Consider the following 18,237-nt stretch of genomic DNA (forward strand, 5'->3'; position numbering starts at 1 on the left):
GGTTTCACCATGTTGGCCAGGCTGGTCTTGAACTCCTGACCTTGTGATCTGCCTACCTTGGCCTCCCAAAGTGCTGGGATTACAGGCATGAGCCACTGTGCCCAGCCACTAACTTTTAAATTGTTTAAGATGAGGTCTTGCTATGTTGCCCAGGATGGTCTTGAAATCCTGGGCTCAAGCAATCCTCCTGCCTCAGCCTCCCAAAGTGTTGGGATTACAGGTGTGAACCACTGCATCTGACTTTTTTTTTAAAGCTTTCTTCTCTTTACCAAGTCTTTTTTCCCCTCTCTGCTTTTTTGGGTCGTTTTGTTTTGATCTCTATCTTGCTAGAAACTTTCTGTAGATGTTTAGTAATATTAGATTTTTGAGCGTGGGCAACTGGAAAGCTGACTGGAAACTCTGAATACATGGGTGAGGCTTGTTGGCTGTGAGTGTCATTGCTTGATGTCCTGGCAAGCCCAATGGGTTTGGAAGCCCCGTGCTTCCACATCCTCATCAATATTTGGTGTGGTCAGTCCTTTTAATTTTGGACATGTTAATAAGTGCAAAATGATGCCCAGAGAGTCTCAAGTTACATTTGTGTCATTTTTGGCCTCCAAAACAGGTGTCAACCATAGAGAAAATACTTGTTCCTTGAATGATCAGTCATTTACAAGTGGAATTCATTACAAACCGGTAGTTCTACTGGGTTAAACTTTGCCTTAGTGTCAACAGGCACATACACATACAGAGAGACAGGAAGGCACAGAGACAAGGCAGGGCATTGATAAGGAGGTGACTTGGGCTCTAGCTCTGGCCTATCACTTAGTAAAATATTATTTAAGTAGCCATGAGTAACTCACTTAACTTACCATGGGCTCCATTTTCTTATCTGCAAAATAGGAACATTCAAACAGCGAATCTTCCAAGGTTTGTGGATAATCAGAATTATAAAGATCAGTGACATTTCTAGGACAGAAACATATTTCCAAGCATTTTATGGAGTACATCAGACAAAAAGGAAACGAAACTGAGTATTTTTGAGGTTTTTTTTGTTTTTTTTTACCAAGAAATTCACATTTTGTTAAATTTTCAGAACTACCTCCTGAGGAAGGTATAGCTGCACCCATTTAGAATGATAGAAAACATCAATCTGTCTGACTCCAAAGCCAAGTTCTTGCTACAATGAGAAATGAAACAACTGGAAACCTACTGATGCAGAGACCTGGGCCCCACAAATGTGAATTCTGTTCCCCTACCGAATAGAGTTACGGTTCCATAATACAGTACTCCCTCACTTTCCCACAGTTCCACATTCCACAGTTTCAGTTACCCACAGTCAACTGCAATCCGAAAATATTAATGAAAAATTACAAAAATAAACAATTCAGAAGTTTTAAATTGCGCTCCATTCTGAGTAGTGTGATAAAATCTTGTGCCGCCATCCCACCTGTCGAGCTTATCATTAGTCATTGACATCGTCTGCTCCTGACATCCAACCACTGATATCATCATGACTCTATGATCCAGGATCACCAAAGCAGATGACCCTCCTTCTGACATATCATCAGGCCAATATCAGCCTAACATTGCATCACAATGCCCACATCAGTCACCTCATTTCATCTCATCAAGAAGGCAATGGATCAACTCACATCAACACAAGAAGAAGGGTGGGTATAGAACAATAAGATAATTTTGGGGCAGGTATGATGGCTCACACTTGTAATCCCAACACTTTGGGAGGCCAAGGCAGGAGGATTGCTTGGGCCCAGGCATTCAAAACCAGCCTGGGAAACATAGTGAGACTTCCTCTCTCTACAAAAAAAATAAACAAAATTATCCAGATACAGTAGTGCATGCCTGTGGTCCCAGCTATTCCAGGGGCTAATAGTGATCTGGGAGGATCACTTGGTCCCAGGAGGTCACGGCAACAGTAAGCTGTGATCACACCACTGCACTCCAGCCTGGGTGATAAAGTGAGACCCTGTCTCCAAAAAATAGGTAATTTTGAGAAAGAGACCACATTCATAAAACTTTTATTACAGTATATTGTTAGAATTGTTCTATTTCATTATTACTTATTGCTGTTAATTTCTTTCTTTGCCTAATTTTTTTTTTTTTTTTTTTTTTGAGTGGGAGTTTTCCTGACCAGGCTGGAGTGTAATGGCATGATCTCAGCTCACCGCAACTTCTGCCTCCCAGGTTCAAGCGATTCTCCTGCCTCAGCCTCCCGAGTAGCTGGGACATGCCCAGCTATTTTTGTATTTTTAGTAGAGGCGGGGTTTCTCCATGTTGGTCAGGCTGGTCTCGAACTCCCAACCTCAGGTGATCCACCCGTCTCGGCCTCCTAAAGTGCTGGGATTATAGGCTTGAGTCACCGCGCCCAGACTCTTTGCCTAATTTATAAATTAAACATTGCCATAGACATGTATGAATGTATAGGAAAATCATAGATATATAGAGTTGGATACTATCCACAGTTTCAGGCATTCACTGAGGGGCTTGGAACATGCCCTCCTCAGATGAGGGGGGACTACTGTCATCTCCTCAATCATCCTTGATTCAATCCTCAACACAAATGGTTTGGCCAGGTCTTGCCTCTGGAGACAAAATTGCTAAGGATTTAGAGGGGAAAAAAATGTGGTTCACTGAGAAAGTCATCTCTGCTCCACTGGACAGCAATTTAAAACCTAGACCACGACGAGCAGAAAGGCCACCCCCCACTCTCCTTCACACCTGGAGTATTCAGGAGTCAATCATATTTCAGGACCACCAGGGGCAGACTGGGGAAAACTGAGCTGCTTGAGGAAAGCAATCAGCTCCACAAGGGGCTTAAGAAACAAGCTCTGGGAGGAGCAGTTGGAGAAGACTTGGGGACACATAAGAAATGCCATCCAATTTCTAAGGGCTCCCTCGTGGTGTCAGACCTGTGCATCTTCAAGGGCATAAACAGATGAGATAAGCAGATGAGACTCACAGAGGACCTCAAAATATTGGCTCCCCAGAAGGGAGAACATTCTAGTAACAGAGCTGTCCAGCTGCAGAGTGGACTGCTTCACAAAGCGACGGGTGCCCTGCCTCTTGAATCACCATCTTCATAGGAATGCAGTAGAAGGGACTTAACTTCTGCCCTGAGGAAAAGGTTAGACTAGGGAAACAGCTCCAAAATTTTTTAAAAGGAAGCAACATAACCATCTACTGGGAGTTTTCTAAAGCCTTTGTTTAACAAAACTAAAGAGCTGGGACAGGAAATGCCAAATTAAATTAACAGAGACTTGCTTTAAGACAATGCAAGTGGATGGTAATGAAGGAATGAGTCCTAGTCCCTGGATCAAACGTATTAAGCAATGCAGAGCATATAGCCAATTCTGTTCACTAGATTTGCTTAGAAAGGGCCAGATGAGAAGGACTTTTCTAAAGGCACCTACTACCCAAAGAGCTGCCAAGGTGTCCAATGGAGCCCAGAGAGAACATGCTAACAATAACAAGTTGAACATCCTCAATAAAAAAAGGGTAAAAGTAATTAACAGAAAATTACTGAAAGCTTTTTTGAAACCAAAGGTAGTCAGCATTGGTAAAAGTCTACAAAAGTGGACACTTTTATATAATGTTGGCAGGAGGGTAAAAAGACATAATCTTTTTGGAGGACAATTTGGCAATAGAGTACCAAAAACCTTACAATTGAAGAGAACTTTGGGCTGAGTGCAGTGGCTCACACCTGTAATGCCAACACTTTGAGAGGCCAAGGTGGGAGGATTGTTTGAGCCCAGAAGTTCGAGACCAGCCTGGGGTAACACAGTAAGACCTCGACTCTATGAAAAATATGAAACGTTAGCTGGGCGTGGTGGCATGTGCCTGTGGTCCCAACTCCTCGAGAGACTGAGGCAGGAGTATCGCTTGAGCCTGGGAGGTCAAGACTGCTGTAAGCCACGTTCATGCCACTGTTCTCCAGTCTGGGTGACAAAATGAGACCCTGTCTCACACAAAAAAAAAAGATTGAGAGAGAGAGAGACAAGAAGGAAAGGGAAGGGAGGGGAGGGGAGGGGAGGGGAGGGGGGAAGGGGAAGGGAGGGGAAGGGAGGGGAGGGGAGGGAAGGGGAAGGGAAGAAAGAGAGAAAGAGAAAGAGAAAAGGAAAGGAAAGGAAAATAAGAAAAGGACAAAGAAAAGACCTTTGAACCCTGAATTTCACTTTTAGAAATTCATCTTAAGGAAATTCATTCCAAAGAAATTTATCCCCAGGATTATCTAAATATTTGCCTTTATTTTCTTCTAGTAATTTTATGGTTTAACTTTATTATATTTAAGACTTTAACTTATTTGGAATTTATTTTGGTATGAGGAAGATGTGACCATTTTTTCTTTTACTTTAAAAAAAATGTATTACGATTATTATTTTAGAGACAAGGTCTTGCTCTGTCACCCAGGCTAGAGTGCAGTGGTATGAGCATAGCTCAGTAAAGCCTTGAACTCCTGGCCTCAAGCGATTCTCCCTCGTCAGCCTAGGAGTAGCTGGGACCACAGGCATGTACCACCATGCCCAACTAATTTTGTTTATTTTTTGTAGAGACAGAGTCTTCCTTGTTGCCCAGTCTTGCTGTATTGTCTCAAACTCCTGAGCTCAAGCGATCCTGCCGCCTCAGCCTCCCAAAGCACTGGGATTACAGGTGTGAGCCTCTGTGCCCAGCTGCCTTTTTATTTTTTAATTTTTCAAATGCTTTGTTGGTTCCAAAATACCACTTATTGACCCACGCTTTCCCCCTCAGATTTTAAATACTGGAAGTTTGGCTTTGAAATTTAACCCACTGCCTTATTCAGGCTACATTCGAGGAAATCTGAGACCAAGAGTCTGAAGGCTCAGTTTCCTTCCTCAAACCCAGGAGATGGTAAATGTGTCACTTCCACTCTTTCTATCTATTTCTCAGAACTCCTTCTTTCCAAACTCAGCCATGCCCCTGGCTCGGGTCAATAGAAACTCCCAGGGTCCACAGACAAAGCAGAACTCACTTATGGGGAAATTGGGGAAATACCTATCTATTCAGTTAAGCCTGCCCTATACGGTGACTCAGATCGTCTAAAGCCCAAAGCATCATTTTCCACCCCAAACCATTTCCTCCTCCAGACTTCTCTATTTCTGTGGTCCAGACTCAAGATCTTGATATTACCCTAGAGTCCCCCTTCTGTTCTCCTGCACACCCAGATGGCCCTCCCTCCCCAGATCCATTCTCCCCCCCTCCCTCCCATCAGTTTGGTGGGCCCATCACCACTTCCCCTGGCCCAGGCTCTCCCTTCATGTGCTTGGAGCAGACTGATCTCCTAGCCTTCACTCACTTCATGTGGTAATCTGTTGTGTTCATCACTGTCAGGATCTTCTGCGTCCCCTCACTGCTCTGCTGAAAACACTCTAGTGGTTCATCATTGCTCATTAATGAAAGTCTAGATATCAAATGTAGAAGGCCCAGCACAATTTGCTCCTACACCACCTACCTCTCTAATCTTTTCTCCTTATTCTGACAGATAGACTCTCTGTCTGTCATTTATATATTTTTTTACTGCACTCTTCTACTTTACGGATTTTTTAACATTGCTTTCAGGTATGAAATAAATAATTTTATTTATTTATTTATTTGAGACTGGGTCTCACTCTGTTGCCCAGGTCAGAATGCAATGGTGCAATCATATCTCACTGTAACCTCAAATTCCTGGGCTCAAGCCATCCTCCTGCCTCAGCCTCCTGAGTAGCTATGACTGCAGGTGTACATCACCACATCTGGCTAATGGAATAAAATATTACAATGCCTAATCTTAATTTTCAAAATTTTTAATTACATTGTACCTAATACCCATGCATTTACTTTTTTCAGTGGTTCAACAGCCCTCACTTTGGCAAAGGTCCCAGGCCCAAGGTAAGGCCTTGCTTTTTCCAAACTCATCTTTTGAAAGACATAAGTGCCTGTAAGTTGTACTACGTTAGGTTCTAGGAATTTTTCATAGAAGACTTTATCAGACTATTTTCCTCTAAGTTGAGAAAGAGCTGGGGGCAGAATACAGCACTGAATGATTGAAGAAGATGCACTGAAATCAGGCCAGAGGTTGCTGGAAGGAGCAATGAGGAACACCAGCAGCAATAAGGAGCCGGTGATGATTTTGGCTTTACAGGGAGGTGTGTACCACACCGATTTTATCTCTACATGGATGAACCACAGCTGTTGGCTCCCTTGTCCCCAGGACATCACACTCTCCACATTCCCTCCCACCTTCTGGCTTCTGCTTCCCAGGGGCCCTCATCTGCCCCGTCCTGGGTGAACACCGTCAACTGCTGGGCGTGCCTTCCCGCTCTGCACACCCTCCCTGGCCATCCTACCCACTCCCACAGCTCGCACTGCAGACAAGCCGCATCTCTATCTCCAGCCCATCTGCCTCTTCTGAACTCTAAATTCATGCAGGTGAAATCCTGCCGGTGTTACCTCAGAGGCCCATGATACTTCTCAAGCATCTTCCCCTCAGGACGCATATCCAGAAGATGCATCTCTTAAGCACATCCCCGTGGCTCTCACCTGGATGACTGCATTCACCTTCTCCCACATTTGCCCCCTCCTTTGGAATTTATATAAATTGTTTTAAAACACAAATCCAATGTGCTTGCTCTCCTGCACCTCAAAACTGCCTTCAGGATAAACCACTGCCCTTAACATGTTCACAGGTTGCCCATGGCCTGGCCTTGTCCATCTCTTCAGCCTCATCTCATGTCCCTTGCCCCTCGCTCTCTGGGCTTCTGCCTCCCTGGCCCTCCTTCAGGTTCTCTAACACACCATAGTCCTTCTAGTGTTGGGGCCTCTGCATGTGCTGTTCCCATTGCCTGAGACATGAATCCCTCTCCCTATCTCTACCTGCACCTTCATCTGATTAATCCCTACCCTTCCTATCCATGATGTTGCTTTCTCAGGGACTCTCTCTGACTTTTTAAACTAATCAGGGTCTCCCCGGTATATATCTTCATAGCACCTTGTATTACTCCTTTCTTAATGACCACCTGCTATAGACTGAATGTCTGTGTCCCTCCAAAATTCATATGTTAAAACCTAGTCCCAAATGTGATAATATTTGGAGGAAGGCTCTTTGGGAGGCAGAGCCCTCATGAATGGGATTAGTAGCCTTATAAAAGAGACCCCTGAGGGCTCCCTTGTCCCCTCCACCGTGTAAGGATGCAACAAGAAGGTATGGTCTATGACACAAAAAGCAGACCCTTGCCAGGTGCCCAATATGCTGGCACTTGAACTTCCCAGCCTCTAGAACTGTGAGAAATAAATTTCTATTGTTCATAAACCATCGAGTCTATGGTATTTTGTTATAACAGCACAAACACACTGATGTGCCACCCAACCATGATTATATGTGTAATTTATGGTTTCTCTGCTAGTAGGGATGCACCATGGGGTTAGGAACCATGCTTTTCTTATTTCCCACATAGTCCTTAGGTCCAAGCATGTTACTGAATCAAAAAGCCTCATCTTTTATGAATGAAGGAGTGAGTGAATGAATTAATGAACGAACTGATAACCCTCAATAATTATTCCAGCCTTTTATACCTACTATTGACAAGCTTGCACTCTACTCCAAATTTATTGGGCTTTAACTCTATTTTTGGCCAGACACATTTGACATTCCCCACAGTAAGTCTATGCTTTCCATCCTATGTCAAGGAAGGATATGGACTAGTAGGGCCAAGAAAGGTCTAAATTCCATGGGTGGGAGAGAGAGACTAAATCTGAAAGGAAGAATAGATTGAGCAAAGGTGTAGAGATTGGGGAAGGCTGGACATTTGGAGAGAAAGAAAAGGAAACTGACACTAAACCAAACAGTCTCACAAATACAATTTCATTTCATCCTTCCAAAACCCTGTGAAGTAAGAATTACTACCCCAGGGCTAGGCTCAGTGGCCCATACCTTTAATCCCAGCACTATGGGAGGCCAAGGCGGGTGGATCACCTGAGGTCAGGAGTTCAAGACCAACCTGATCAACATGGTGAAACCTCATCTCTACTAAAAATACAAAAATAGCCGGGTGTGGTGGTGCATGCCTGTAATCCCAGCTACTTAGGAGGCTAATGCAGGAGAATCACTTGAACCTGGGAGGTGGAGGTTGCTATGAGCCGAGATCGTGCCACTGCACTCCAGCCTGGGTGACAGCGAGACTCCGTCTCAAAAAGAAAAAAAAAAAAAAAAAAAAAAAACAAGAATTACTATCCCAGTTTTGCAGATGAGGCAATGGAAGCTCTAAAAAGTTAAGTAGGAGAAACAGATATGAAATGTATGTCTTACACTTTTCCTCATTCTATTTTCTCAGCCTGGAATGTCCATTCTCCCTCCACTATGCAAATCTAACTCTTCAAATTAATACATAGCAAAGTCTAAGAAGTCATCCCTGTGTTCGCTCTGTTAGCCTCACTTGCTCCCTCTCCATCCCTCTGCTTCCTCTCTAACACTTCTTTATTCTGCTGGCACCACAGTCATCTCCACCTGCCTTCCTCACAAGTTAAAAGCTTGTTAAGGGCAAGTGGTGATCTTTGCCACCTCTTTCCCCAAGGCTTTTAACACAGAGCCTCATGCATGACAGAGCTGTAAAACAGGTTACCAAGCTGGCTCCAGGCAGGTTTGCAGGGAACTGTGCTCTACAGAAATACCTGCTCCCCCCAGGCCCTGGGTCCTGTTCCTGAGTCCAGGCTCAGACTCTCTCATCCTGCTTGTTCTCTCTTGGGGAGCTACAGTACCTTTGAGCAACCTTGCAGGAGATACAATGTTTATCAGAGGCAGCACAAAGACCCCATGGAGGGAAGAGTACAGAAAGGGAAAGCGATAATCATGTATATTTTTAGATGTTCATTTTCTTAACAAAATGCTCCAAAACTTGTCTAGACTTTCAAACTTAAAAACCTAAGCCTCCTTTTCTTGAGGATCATCAAAGTCCCCAATGGTCGTTTAGGTATATCAAGCTTCCTAGAAAATAAAGCTAAGTCATAATCACTTAACACACATGGTTAAATGGCCATTTCCTTCTAATTTATCAGCAACTGTTATATATTTCTATACTAGAAAAGAAAAATCTCTATTTATACTTAGAGTGATACGTTAAATTTGCCATTGAAGTAAAGCAGAAAGAGTATAACATATATGTATTTGTAACTCGACTGTGCACGAGACAAAGATCTATTTAGGAGAATGTGTCTAGCATGGGTCCTGAGTAATCGAACACAATCTATCATGAGCATAGAGGTGCCATGAAGTAAAACATGGTCATGTTCAGGGTAGTCATGAAATACTGAATGAACAGGGGCTGGAAGAACCCCAGTAGTTAGCCAGTCCAATCTCCTCCTTTCATAGATAAGGAAGGCCCAGAGACATATGGGAATTGTCAGAGGTCACATAGCTCATTAGGATCAGAGCCAGGATGAGGATCCAAGTCTCTTGCCTCTCCAGCCACATTGTATGCCACATCTGCCCCTCCCGGTCCTACACCACAATTGCCCTAACCAGGGTCCCTTCTTCCCTGCAGCCAGGAGTTCACACCAAAAGGAGGAAGGAGAGAACTGTGCACTGACATAGGACTTCACTATTGACTGTTTGCAATGGATAAAAAGCCTTGTATCAGATTGAATGCTTATATTTATGTTTATGAAAAATGCTTTGAAAAACTATAAAGCACCATATAAATGTTAGATTAGTAATATGTTTATTACATGATTTGTATCTGGGATATTAATTCAACAGTATCAACATTATTACTGGCTATTTTATTTTCACAGCTAATTTATCTTTAATCTGGAATCCAAATTTGGCCAACATGAAAGCATCTGATTAGTTTCTGGGTTTGTCTTATTGGAAAGTTCATCTCTCAGAGAGTAGAGAATATGACAGAGGAATGCTAATCTAAACATATTTCTGTCCAAGAATAAAATGATTTGTGAAAGAGGAATTTGAGATAAAGTGAATGTCATCTTGGAGTTTGTGATAAAGAAGGGAAGGCGAGTCATACATAGGATTAGTCAAAATAGGCTAGGTTATATTACCGTAACAAATAAATTCCAAAATCTCAGTGACTTATTACATCTAATACAGGTCATTCTATTCTCATGCATTTGCAACCACACCTAATTCATTTGTAGCACATTCTCTAGAACACGTGACTTCCAAAGTTGCTGCATCAGGGCAAGTTTATGTGACACAGGCATACACTGGCCCTTGATTGCATCAGCCAAGACAGGTAACACATCATCTATCACTTCCTCTCAGAGTTCACTGGCCAGAAAAAAACACATGTCCCCAGCTTAAACTGCAAGGGAGACCAGGAAAAGAAGACAGACATTAATAGAGTAATCTCTCAAATGAGCAGGTATTTGGTGAGCCCTGTCTACCACATGTATGTTCTCTAGATTTCAGGAAAGCAAATATCAAAAAAAGTATGAGTGTCCTAATTGTCTAAAACCAAATCTATATATGCCTTGAAAAAAAGAAAGACCGAAAGAAAAGACAATGGAGTCATAAGAATGATTATCTCTAGTTATTAAATTGCAGATTTTCCTTTCTTCTTTATATTTTTGTATTTCCTCAGCAAAATTTAAAGAACATGTTTTAGAATCTGAAAAAAAGTAATACAAGCTATTCTTGGAAGTTGAAAAACAAGTTCAGACCAGAGATAACCTTGACTCCACTAAAGAAAATGACTCAAAAGGAAAGGGAATTTCTTTAAAATGTGCTTTTGATGAGATAACCAGAATTAGTCAGAAGAAAAGTGACAGACGGGCACAGACATGACTGCTTCCACACCGGAAGCTCTCTGAGAAACTCTGATTTTTAAAGGGCATCCATGAAGAGGGAAAGGAGGACAGGTCTCCAAGAAAGAAGAGAAAGAGGAGGCAGTCCTGTTCATCACTGTATTAGGCCATACTTGTGCTGCCATAAAGAAATACCTAAGACTGAGTAATTTACAAGGAAAAGAAGTTTATTTTGGTTTATGGTTTTGCAGGCTGTACAAAAAGTATGACACCACCATCTGTGTCTGGTGAGGGCCTCACGAAGCTTCCAATAATGGCAGAAGGCAAAGAGGGCCAGGCATGCCATGTGGTGAGAGCAGGAGCAAGACAGTGAGGGAAGAGGTACCACACACTTCTAAACAACAAGGTCTTGTGAGAACTCAGTCCCTATTGAGAGGACAGCACTGAGCTATTCACAAGGGATCTGTCCCCATGATCCAAACATTTCCCAGCAGGCCTCACCTTCAACACTGGGGATTACATTTCAATGTGAGATTTGGAGGGGCAAACATCCAAACTGTATTATTCCACCCTTGGCCCCCCAAATCTCAGTGCTTCTCACATTGCACTGAAAATAAAATCGTGCCTTCCCAATAATCCCCCCAAATTTTAACTCATTCCAGCCCCAACCCAAAAGTCCCAAAGTCCAAAGTCTCATCTGGGATTCCAGTCAAGTTCCTTCCACCTATGAGGCTGTAAAGTCAAAAACAAATTATTTACTTCCAAGATTCAAAAGTGATACAGGCATTGTGTAAACATTCCTATTCCAGAAGGGAGAAATTGGTCAAAATGTTACCAGGATTGGGTCCCAATCCAGACCCAAGAGAAGGCTCTGGACCTCCTACAAGAAAGAATTCCAGGCGAGTCCATACAGTAAAGTAAAAGCAATTGTATTAAGAAAGTAACAGAATAAAGAATGCCTACTCCATAAGCAGAACAGCAGCTTGGGCTGCTGGACTAAAGATACTTAATAGTTATTTCTTAATTACATGTTAAACAAGGGGTGAATTATTCACAAGTTTTCTGGGAACGAGGTAGGCAATCCCCCGAGCTGAGGGTTCCTCCCCTTGTTAGTCCATATGGGGTACATTTTAGACGTTGCCATGCCATCTGTAAACTGTCATGGTGCTGAGACAGGCACAGACATGACTGTTTGGGTCATGGTGGAAGTGTCTTTTGGCATGTTAATGCATTATAATTAGCATATAATGAGCAGTGAGGACAATCAGAGGTCACGCTCATCGCCATCTGTATTAGCCTGTTCTCACACTGCTGTAAAGAACTGCCCAAGACTGGGTACTTTATAAAGAAAAAGGGTTTAATTGACTCACAGTTCTGCATAGCTGGGGAAGCCTCAGGAAACTTACAATCATGGCAGAAAGGAAAGCAAGTACCGTCTTCATAAGGCTGCAGGAGAGAATGAGCATGTGTGTAGGAGGAACTTCCAAACACTTATAAAACCATCGGATCTTATGAGAACTCACTCAGTATCACAAGAACAGCATAGGGGAAATTGACTCCATAATCCAATCACCTCCCACCAGGTCCTGCCCTCAACATGTGGGGATTATGGGAATTATAATTTGAGATGAGATTTGGTTGGGGACACAGAGCCAAACCATATCACCATTTTGGCTTTGTGGGTTTGGGCCAACTTCTTTACTGCAACCTGTTTTATCGGCAAGGTCTTTGCTACCTGTATCTTGTGCCAAACTCCTATCTCCTCGTATGACTTAGAATTCCTAACCTCCTAGGAATGCAGCTCAGTAGGTCTCAGTCTCATGTTACCCAGCCCCTATACAAGATGGAATTGTTCTGGTTCAAACAGCTCTGACAAAAAAAAAAGCAACAGGTCCCACACAAGTCTGCAATTGAGCAGGGAAGACATTAAGCCTTAAAGCTGCAACATAATCTTTGATTCCATGTCCTGCAAGCTGGTTCAAGAGGTAGGCTCCCAAGGCCATAGACAGCCCTGCCTCTGCAGCTTCCCTGGGAGTAGCCCATGTGGCTGATCTCATGGGTTGGGGAGTTGAGTGTCTGCAGCTTTTCCAGGCTCAGGGGGCCAGCTGCCGGTGCATCTACCATTCTGGGGTCTGGAGGGCAGCAGCCCCACTCCCACAGCATCACCTGGCAGTGCCCCAGTGGGGACTGTGTGTGAGGACTCCAACCCCACATTTTCCCTTGGCATTGCCCTAGCAGAGGTTCTCTGCAAGGGCTCTGCCCCTGTATCACGCTTCTGCCTGGGAACCTAGGGTTTCTAACACATCCTCTGAAATCTAGGTGGAAGTGCCCAGGCTCCCTCAATCTTGCATTCTGCGTGCCTGCAGGCTTAACATGACATGGAAACCACGAAGGCTTATGGCTTGTGCCCTCTGGAGTGGTGGCCCAAGCTGTATCTTGGCCCCTTTGAGCCAAGGCTAGAGTCAGAGCAGAGTGGCCAGGATGCAGGCAGCAGTGTCCCAAAGCTGTGCATAGCAGTGTGACCGTGGCCTGGCCCATAAAACCTCTGGGCCTAGTGCACCAAACTTCTGCACCTGTGATAGGAAGGGCTGTTTCACAGATCTCTGAAACGCCCTCAAGGCCTTTTTCCTATTGTCTCGAATATTAGCACTTGGCTCCTTTTTTGTCATGCTAATCTCTCTAGCAATGATTGCTCTGCAGCCTACTTGGATTCCCTCTCTGCCACAAGGCCAGGCTGCAAATTTTCCAAATTTTTAGACTCTACTTCCATTTTAAATATAGGTTCCAACTTTAAGTCATTTCTTTACCCCGAGCATAGGCTGTTAGAAGCAGACAGGCCATATCCTAGTTTAGAAATTTCTAAGTAGGCCAGGGGCGGTGGCTCACGCCTGTAACCCCAGCACTTTGGGAGGTTGAGGCAGGTGGATCACAAGGTCAGGAGATCGAGACCATCCTGGCTAACACGGTGAAACCCCGACTCTACTAAAATACTAAAAAATTAGCCGGGCATGGTGGTGGGTGCCTGCGGTCCCAGCTGCTCAGGAGGCTAAGGCAGGAGAATGGCGTGAACCCAGGAGGCGGAGCTTGTAGTGAGCCGAGATGGTGCCACTGCACTCCAGCCTGGGCGACACAGGGAGACTCCGTCTCAAAAAAAAAAAAAAAAGAAAATTTCTAAGCAACACTTTGCTGCTGAGAGGTTTCTTCTACTAGATACTCTAAGTCATCACTCTTACGTTCAAACTTCCACAGATCCCCAGGACATAAACACAATGCACCCAATTTCTTCACTGAGTTATAGCAAGGGTGACCTTTGCCCCAGTTCCCAATAAGTTCCCCATTTCCATCTGAGACTTTATCACCCTGGACTTCATTGGCCATATCACTATCAGCCTTTTGGTCACAACCATTTAGCCAGTCTCTAAGAAGTTCCAAACTTTCCTTCATCTTCTTGTTTTCTTCTGAGCCCTTTAAATTCTTCCAGCCTTTGCCCATTGCCCAGTTCCAAAGTTGACTCCACATTTTAAGATATCTTTATAGCTATGCCCCACTCTTCAGTACCAATTTCCTGTATTAAGCCATTCTTTTTTTTTTTTTTCTTTTTTTTGAGACAGAGTCTCACTCTGTTGCCCAGGTTGGAGTGCAGTGGCGCGATCTTGGCTCACTGAAAGCTCCGCTTCCCGGGTTCACGCCATTCTCCTGCCTCAGCCTCCCGAGTAGCTGAGACTATAGGTACCCACCACCACACCTGGCTAATTTTTTGTATTTTTAGTAGAGATGGGGTTTCACCATGTTAGCTAGGATGGTCTCGATCTCCTGACCTTGTGATCCACCTGCCTCAGCCTCCTAAAATGCTGGGTTTACAGGCGTGAGCCACCACGCCCAGCCTGTATTAAGCCATTCTTATCTGCTATAAAGAAATATCTGAGGCTGGGTAATTTATATGGAAATAAAGTTTATTTTGGCTCACAGTTCTGCAGGCTGTACAAGCACGGCACCAACATCTGCTCAGCTTTTGGCGAGGCCTTAGGAAGCTTCCAATCATGACAGAGAGCGAAGGGGAGCAGGGATATCACATGTCAAAAGCAGTAACAAGACAGCAAAGGGGGAGTGCCACACACTTTTAAACAACCATATCTCAGGAGAACTCATTCACTACTGAGAGGACAGTACCAAGCTATTCATGAGGGATCTGCCCCCATGATCCAAACACCTCCCACCAGGCCCTACCTCCAACACTGGGGATTACATTTCAACATGAGATTTGGAGGGAACAAATACCCAGACTACATCATTCACCTGTCTCCAGAGAAAAGGAAAAGGGAATTTAGAAACAGAAAAAACAGCATCCATCAGAGAACAGATGAGCTAAGGTGAAGAGGTAATTGCAGCTAAATAGCAATTTGCTGACTGAACGTGAAGCTGTCCCTTCCTGCTACGGACTTCAGATTTTAGCTCACTTGAATTGCTCCATATCCTCCAAGCCATGGCCATCCCTTGACTCTCTGGGTTCCCAAGCACTTGCTGCCTTCATCACACAGTTTGAGTTAAGGCAGAAAGACTGGTTTCCATGTACACGTTGTGGAAGCTTTCTCATTTCTCTGTATAATCTCTGTGCTTTGTCCACTGCTTTAAAATCTAGATATTGTTTACAAACACAAAGGTGATCCTTTAAAAGCTCAAAGCTGATTGTGTCACCAATATATACCACTCTTAATGGCTTCCTGTTAAACTCTGAGTAAACGCTTTACGGAGCCTACATAAGGCCATGACTGTCTGGCTCTTATTTTCCTCCTTATCCTCATCTCACCAATTCACCCTCCACTCCTGTACCCCTCACTCCTTCCCCCTCCTCTCTCTGAGCTCCAGACTCAATTACCTACTTCCACTCTTTTTGACCCCCAGGGACTTATCTCAGCCTGGAATTTTCCCTCTTTGCTCTCCACTGAACTGTACACTCCCAGTCTAAGACATGTGCTGCTGTCACACACCCTTACTGTACTTATCTCAGTTTATAATTATCTACTCATTTAGAAAAGTATCGATGAAGGTCTTCACTGTCAGCTTTCAGTATAGCAGGAATCATAGCTGATTTTACTTAACGGGGTTTCATTCTTTGTAACTTTTTTTTTTTTTTTTTGAGATGGAGACTCACTCTTGCCCAGGCTGGAGTGCTGTGGCGTGATCTCAGCTCACTGTAACCTCCACCTCCTGGGTTCAAGTGATTCTCCTGCTTCAGCCTCCGGAGTAGCTGGGATTACAGGTGCCTGTCACCACACCCAACTAATATTTTGTATTTTTCGTAGATGGGGTTTCATCATGTTAGCTAAGCTGGTCTCGAACTCCTGACCTCAGGCGATCCACCCACCTAGGCCTGCCAAATTGCTGGGATTACAGGCATGAGCCACCACGCCCAGCCACTCCTTTTTCACTTATGGGTGAGAAGCCATTAGAGATTATTTCTTCTTTTTTTTTCTCTCTTCACTGACACACCAGGGTCACTAAGTAGTAGGATACTTTGAACTAGAATTCAAGAAATTGAGTTTTAATTTTACCTCCCACTGTCATATGAATTCTCCATGTGACCCTGGGCCATACTTCCCCTGTACCCTGTTTCCTCTTTTATAAAAGTAAGAGTTTAAACTAGATGGTCTCCGACATGCATCCTTCTCTAACATATTCTGGGACCTTCAATAGACTAAGATAAAGCAGAATAATTAAAACTTAATTTAAAAGAACACAGGAAAGGAAGCGGCTACATTAAGGAAAAGAGACATCCTCATGGTTGAAGAAACGTATGCCCTGGTATCTGGATCCCATTTAGGAAACATGGTAACTTTGCAATCTTGGGCAGATTGCTTAATTTCTCTAGACCTTGACTTCCTCTTCTGTAAGATGTGATAAGAACATCTACCTAACAGGTCTGATGAGAGGATTAAGTGAGATAATGTATTATAATCCCTTGAACCTGGTAGGCTGTTATGTTAAGTCCTTTCCTCCTTCTCTGTAGCTATAATGGAATTTAAAAACATATTATAACTAGAGCATGAGTTGCGACTAAAGGCTCAGTTGTCTCTGTATGTGTTGGCTTATGCATGCTTAATTCCTCTGAAAAGCTTTTATATCACGTGAAAGGAAATAATTGCATTTCCCTGAAAATTCACAGGAAAAAGTTACATTTTTCTCTTCATTCAAGTGATTCTGTCAGACCCAACCACATGCAACAATTTTAAAGTTGCTTCCAAATAGGTTTACAGATATTTCCTGTCTTCATGGAACAATGGCAAGACCATGACTGAGGTTCACATCCAGATTCCACCACTAACCATGTACCCAATTACTTCAATCACCTTCATTCAGGTCTTATATATCACAGAATAAAATCAGAGTTCATCAGAAGAGGTGAAGAGAGGGAGAGGAGATATTTCAATCCCTTCCGCCCTCCCCTGTTTTCTGTTGTTTTTTTTTTTTTTTTAACAAGGATCCTAGAGTTACTGAATGATAGCATGTTCGAGGGGGAAAGACCCTAAGGATGATCTTTTTCAGTCAACACTTGATGTTGGTGACGATAAGAGACTCGAGTATCTTTATGCAGTGGAAAGAGAAGACTGGACTCGGAATCAGAAGTTTGAGTTCAAGCACTGGTTTCATCAGTCTTGTGGTCTTGGGTTGGTCACTTAACGTATTCAAGGATCCTCAGCTATGAAAGAGGACAGTGTCAGCTAACTCTTGTAGGTGCAGTGAGGAGGCAGTGAGACAGTGCAGGTAAACTAGAAAACAGTTGCCACATGAAAGGCATCACAATGGTTCTTTGGACTCACAAGCTCCAATCTTATAAAACATACCCAGTCACCTACCAACATAGAACATCTCACCTTGCATATCTGATTTTGTGGATCATGGGAAAAAACTGCTGATTCCTAGCAAAACCCATGGCATAGAATAAATGCACAATAATTTTTTTTCTTCCTAAATGATTTAGATGACAGTGACTCATTAAGGGTTTCTTGAGGCCTCCTCAGAGTCAAGAGGTGAGTGCCTGAAGCCACCCAACGTCCCTGTCACAGGATGGCTCCCAACACACACACACCACAGGCCTGCCCAGTATGTTCCACTATCTACCAGTAGAGCCCTGCCCAGTATGTTCCACTATCCCTTCCCTAGAAGAGGTAACTTTTGTTCACAGTCCCAGAAAAGCAAGCTCCTCAAAACAATGCAAGGACCCACCTCTCTCTGAACCTCACCCACCCTAGTTTTCCTTTAAAAATCAATTGACAAGACAATCATGTGAAGGAAAAGGTTGGGTGATATTCTAACCCAAGTTGGCTGCTTCTCAACCAAGTTCTTGAGAAATTCAACAACCACATTTGGGGAATTCTCTACAACAGAGGAGTGAGGATGGGACCAGGATGGGTATTGCCTATGTTGGTGGAACCAGGGTTTTTCCTGGATTACCAAAGAGATGGTATGCATTGCTCCCAGAAGCTA

At 43.6% G+C, this 18,237-nt stretch overlaps 1 long non-coding RNA gene across 2 annotated transcripts in view; it reads right to left on the minus strand.

Annotated features, from left to right (window-relative positions):
- Nucleotides 1-18,237, minus strand: part of LOC117062190 — a 92,288-nt gene that overhangs the window by 46,862 nt on the left and 27,189 nt on the right. The window contains exon 3 of one of the 2 annotated variants that reach the window (XR_004428247.1): nucleotides 12,159-12,198. The exons of the other annotated variant lie outside the window; for it this stretch is intronic. This is a non-coding gene — a long non-coding RNA (uncharacterized LOC117062190). The remainder of the gene's footprint in view (nucleotides 1-12,158; nucleotides 12,199-18,237) is intronic. 2 annotated transcript variants of the gene reach the window in all.

Source organism: Trachypithecus francoisi, unplaced genomic scaffold (assembly GCF_009764315.1).
Source record: "Trachypithecus francoisi isolate TF-2019V2 unplaced genomic scaffold, Tfra_2.0 Lachesis_group17, whole genome shotgun sequence".
NCBI classification, from domain to species: Eukaryota; Metazoa; Chordata; class Mammalia; order Primates; family Cercopithecidae; genus Trachypithecus; species Trachypithecus francoisi.